At 45.4% G+C, this 5,847-nt stretch overlaps 1 pseudogene; it reads left to right on the top strand.

Annotated features, from left to right (window-relative positions):
- The first annotated feature begins 209 nt into the window (after positions 1 to 209).
- Positions 210 to 1,732, top strand: LOC144709825 (putative carboxylesterase 18 pseudogene; annotated as a pseudogene).
- Positions 1,733 to 5,847: the final 4,115 nt, after the last annotated feature.

Genomic DNA, 5,847 nt, shown 5'->3' with positions numbered 1-5,847 from the left:
GTGATAGTGATTGATATTGATAAATATTTTTGAAAATATCAGAGGTTAGACCCATTTTAAAAACGAGCGAGAGCCATCAACCCCAGCTGGATGACGCGGCGCACAAAGCCTGTTAAACGGGATTTATAATAGCCGTAAGATCTCCAGATTTTTTTTCTCTCTCCCAGCACACTGGCGTACTTCTTTCTCTACTTAAGGAGCCAAATCCCCCCGTTGTCCTCACAGGTCCTTCTTCCTCCACTTCTCTACTTGAGCATCTTATAAGTCCTCATAAGGCAGCGAAACAATGGCTTACGAGGTCTCAAGCCTTCTCTCCAGCCGTCTCCCGCTGAAAACCCACATCAGAATAGCTCTTCTCGGCATCTTCGTGAAAGCCGTCTGCCGCCGCGATGGCACGTTGAACCGCCGTCTGGCCTCCCTCTTCGAACTCAACACCGCACCAAACCAAAACCCTGTGCACGGCGTCCGAACTGCGGACTTCACCGTGGACCCTGCTCGGCAGCTCCGCTTCCGGCTATACCTGCCCACTGACCCATCCCCAGCGCCGCTCGCAGTTATCGTCTTCTTCCACGGCGGTGGGTTCGCCTTCCTCACCGCAGCCACAAGAGAATACGAGTTCGCCTGCCGCCGCATCTGTAAAGAGCTCGGAGTTGCCGTTATTTCCGTCACCTATCGCTTATCGCCAGAACACAAGTGCCCCGCACAGTACGAAGACGGAGTCGACGTTCTCCGCTTCCTGGAGTCAACCAAGGCCAATTCCTCCGACTGCACCGGCCTCCTACGAGAGCTGTTCCTTTCCGCTGATCTCTCCCGCTGCTTCCTCGCCGGCGAAAGCGCGGGCGGTAACATAGCCCATCACGTCGCCCGCCGGTGGGCCGAGAAGGCCTCCCACCACGTAAGGCTTGCTGGGCTCGTCTTAATCCAGCCGTTTTTTGGTGGAGAAGAGAGAGTTCTGTCAGAGAAGCGCCTGCCCTACGGTCCTTTTATTACCACCGAGCGTACCGACTGGATGTGGAGGGCGTTTCTTCCTATCGGCGCCTCACGAGATCATCCCGCGGCTAACCCCGGGGCTGCTGCGGAAAACCTTGGTCACAACTTTCCACCCGTGCTGATTATCGCAGGCGAACTCGACCCACTCCTCGACTGGCAGAGAAAATATCATCAGAGCTTAATAAGAAACGGAAACCAGGCGGAGCTGATTGAGTACCCTGGGGCTATTCATGGCTTCTTCCTCTTCCCGGAGCTCGACGGTGGCCCGGAAATGATCGACGAGATGAAAGCTTTCGTGCTCAGGCCAAGAGATAAACCCATGAATGGCAGGGACAGGGATGGGGAAAAATCCTACCCGGACTGGTTCGGAGCCGAACTGGATGATGAATCGTGACAGATGGCGATCGGAATGAAATCAAATACCACGGTCGAATGACTAAACAAACGTTCGTTCAGACGCACTCTGTCATTTATCTGTGGCGAAAACATAGGTTGACTAAGTAGGGATGAAGTCATGGAACTGATAACATAACAATGACGATGATGAGTCGTCACTGTCAGAATGGGACAGGATTAAACATAGACAGTTGAAGATCCAACGGACAGGATTCATCTTAACATAGCCGTTATGTCTTGTCATAACGGCCATGATTAAGTTATAGAAACTATGTTAACACTATTGGCTATCAGGATAAATACCAACTAATTGTAACACCGATCTTTATGGATTAACAACAATCTCTATCTCGCTCTCTCGGGTGTTCTCTTCTTCTACTCCTCTTCTTTCCTCTTTCTTGTTCTTGAGAAAGATCTCCCATTCTTTCAATCTGTTCATTCATTAAGCCATGGCATTGGATTTTGCTCCAATCGTCATTCGTCCAAGAAGCCTATCCAATCTCTCCCGTTTTGTTTCTCTAGGAAGTGGGCAAGTGGGTCGGTAGGCGCACCAGAAGGAATCATCCACGTTAATAATAATAATAATAAAGATTAACTAGGCCTCTACTCCCTTTCTCTCCGTGGGGCCTTGAGGGTATCTCCGGCTATCTTTCGGTCTATTCATAAGAAAAATGAACATACCCAATTATGTTCAGAGGCTAACTGAAATACATATTTTTCATGTAATGATCCTCCCCCATTCCTGCCAACCCATACGGACGCCACGTCTCCTGACCTGTTTCGTTCATAGGCAGGGAAATTCCTTGTTCGGTGTCGAATGAACACTGTGATTGAAGTATAGGAGAGCGGAGTGGTAGCAATGTAGATAGGTTGAGAAGATGAAGAAGTTGGGATAATAGAAGGAAATCCCATAACAAAACATATTTCGACAATTTATAGGGGAGAAGTGCTGAATGCATTTAATGGAGGTGCCAGCCACAGCGTCCGTTGCCATGCTGTCGGGAATGATGGCGGGCGCTGGCGGTCGTGTCAGAGGATAACAACGGACTTCTGGCGCCTTGGGACACTGCGGACGCCTTCATAGAGCGTCATGTCGGAACCTGACAAAAGTGAGATTTGATGCTTGTAGCGGCGTCCGTACGAGCTTCTGGAAGTGTCTGTGTCACATTGTTGGTGGAGCAGGTAGGTCGGCATCCTTGTCGTGTTGGCAGGTCATCATTTTGTCTGACACATTGTTCGACGATGAACAAACAGGTCAAATCAGGGTTCGTGTTCGTGTTTGGTTCGTTTACAAACAATATGTGAATGCTATGCGTTTTGAAAAATGGTCAAAAACATATATTATCAGAGAGATGGAAAGAGAGATACGAGAGAGAGAGAGAGAGATCGAGGGAAAGGGAGAGGGATCGAGAAGGGAGAGGGGCACGGAGAGAGAGAGAGAGAGAGAGAGAGAGAGAGAGAGAAAAAGAGAGAGGGAGAGAGAAAGAAAGAGGACGAGAAGGGAAGGGGGGTGAGGGGGGCATGGGAGAGAGAGAGAGAGAGTGAGGATGATCCGCAAGCCAATACAAGGAAAACACATGAGATATTGTCGTTAGCTTCGTCACGTCCCTGAATGGTCACCATCAAGAGAGAGAGAGAGAGAGAGAGAGTGGAAGGGAGAGAGACTGCTTGTTTAGAGAAACTTTCAAATAAAGGAACTCAACTCAATCTATACTACTATAATAGGAATTGGTGTAACCTTCTGGCCTCTGATTGGCTGAAAAGAGAGTGAGAGAGAAGAGAGAGAGAGAAGGTTACAGGAGGTTACGTTGTGCACAAGTGAGAGAAGAATTTGTTCAGGGATACGCTCAGCCCAGGGGTTTGCGTCGTGCAGAAGACAGTGGGAGTCAGGAGGTTCCTCGGGATTTTTGTTTCGTTTATTCTCCGAAAATGACTGTATAAAATAAAAAGTGGGCCGATCATCTATTTTGATTCTTTCCAGAGATCTGTAACGTTTGATTCTGTAACGTTTTCCGAAATCTGTAACGTTTTTCGAAATCGTAGATATCTGTCAAGTTTGATTCTTTCCAGAGATTTATACGGGAGTAAAATGAGAGATGATTCTTCCCGTTTTCGGCAAATTATTGATATGTTTCTAAATAAAAGACATGATTTTTGTTTCGTTTTTTCTCCAAAAATGACTGTATAAGACTAAATTATTGAAAAGAGAGTTTTCTCTGTTTTTGCTTTCCGTGTTTGGATTAATTGGAGATTTCAAATTTCTATTTTAGATTTCATATTTCTATTCTTGATTTTATTTGATTTACAATTATTGCTGAGTTCTAATTTTAGACGTGAATTCTCATGTCTTTTATTTAAAAAGCTCCGATGGTTTTCCGCCGCTCGAAAGCCAGAAAGTACGTACTATCCGTGGCGATTAGTATTCTTGATTTTCTCTTCTTTTGGTTTCGGATCATATAATTATCCGCTTCTTTGACAAGAAAAACAGTAGATTCGAGATATTTCTAAAACTTTATGATCAAACAAAAGTCTCACTTTATAGGGGAGTAAAATGAGAGATGATTCTTCCCGTTTTTGGCAAATTATTGATATCTCTACTATTATAATGATTGATGATTTCTGTTTCGTTTTTTCTCCGAAAATGACTGTATAAGACCAAATACTCCGGATCGTTGTCTTCCTTCTCTCTCGCTCTGTTTGATCTTCAATTTACGCATTTTTATTCATATTCTATGATTTTTTTCCGTCGCCCGCCGTTCCAAGGTGAAGATCTGCCTTCTTTTCTCTTCTTCAATAGAGTTTAGATTTCCGAGGAGAAAATACGCAAAATATAGATCTTCTTTTTCGCCTTTCGACCTTTGCTTCCGACTTAACAAACTTTGCTGTGATATTTGGGAACTATTTGATTGCAGAGAATGTAGTTTTCACTTTTGGTCAAACTGGGAATGGGGGCTCGGGCGGCGGGGAAGGGAGGCGGCGGTGGCGGAGAGGGGGGGGCGCGGGCAGCCGGGGAAGGAGGGTGGTGGCGGGAGGGGGCGCAGGCAGCCCGGGGAGGGGCGGGGCCGCACACAACTGCACCGCACAGACCCGTGTGAACCCGGCACAGAGGCACTAAAATTATCTAAAGCTTGCATTGCGAGCGGGCCCCATTAGTAGGATCAAAGGGAATGCAGAAGGGGATAAGAAACAAGAGGAATAGGGCCTTTAATTACGCACAAGTCATGGCCAAATGCCCCTCTAAAAAATAGCCCTGACCCTAGAAATTAGCCCTAACATATTCATGGATAAACACTCATTACTCTTCTCACTTTGAGACAAAGTTTTACTCTAGTTTGGGAACCAACCTACTCGTTGCCATAATCCATAAAAAAAGGCCACTAAGATCTTGGACAATTTTTTACCAGAAAACCAAAGAACCATCTTCGTTACAGATTCAGTATGTACCCTACCCACTCTCATTTTCACTGAAATATATAAGGATCTCTAAAATGGAGACATCCTTAACTATTCCCTTTGAGCCTTCTCCAAAAGTATCTTTAAATACTCCAAAAGCACCAAAAAATAGTCTCTAAAGATCCTATGTGTCCAAACTTTGTCCAAGACAATCCTAAATGGGTCTTCTCAACCTCGGTGTTTCAACTTGACATGTTAGTACTGTCGTCTTTGCAACAGCTATCTCATTTTTATGCTATGATGTTTTGAAAGATTTCTTTCAAAATATAGTTGTTCAATGTCCGCGAACATTTTAATTCAATATTTTGGATAAAATTTCACCAACATATTTAGAGTTCAATGCCCAATAAAGCTCTAGAAATGTTTTATTTATTGTGGTAAAATATTGCTAAATAGTAGTTTCCAAATAATTATGACTCAATATAGAGCAGGGACGCGGACGGGACAGTTTATTCGTCCCATGATGAAAAAATATTCCCGCCCGCGAGACTGGACGAAATCGGGGATGAAATCCCAGACGAGGGACGGTCAGAGTTGGAAGATTTTTTTTGTCCCTCCTTGGAGAGAGGGAAAAAAATCTTCCTTCACTCTCTCTCTCTCTCTCTCTCTCTCTCTCTCTCTCTCTCTCCCTCTCTCTCTCTCTCTCTCTCTCTCTCTCCCTCTCTCTCTCTCTCTCCCTCTCTCTCCCTCTCTGTCTCTCTCTCTCCCTCTCTCGCCCTCTCTCTCTATCTCTCCCTCTCCCTCTCTCTCTCTCTCTATCTATCTATCTATCTCTCCCTTTCTCTCTCTCTCTCTCTCTCTCTCTCTCTCTCTCTCTCTCTCTCTCTCTCTCTCTCTCTCTCTCTCTCTCTCTCTCTCTCTCTCTCTCTCTCTCTCTCTCTCTCTCTCTCTCTCTCTCTCTCTCTCTCTCTCTCTCTCTCTCTCTCTCTCTCTCTCTCTCTCTTTGTGGGGATATTTTCTCTCTATCTCACTCTCCATCTCTTTTTTGTTCTCTCTTTTTGTCTGTCC

This window comes from Wolffia australiana, chromosome 11 (assembly GCF_029677425.1).
Source record: "Wolffia australiana isolate 7733 chromosome 11, ASM2967742v1".
In the NCBI taxonomy this organism is placed as follows: domain Eukaryota; kingdom Viridiplantae; phylum Streptophyta; class Magnoliopsida; order Alismatales; family Araceae; genus Wolffia; species Wolffia australiana.
This window is presented reverse-complemented; position numbering and strand designations above follow the sequence as displayed.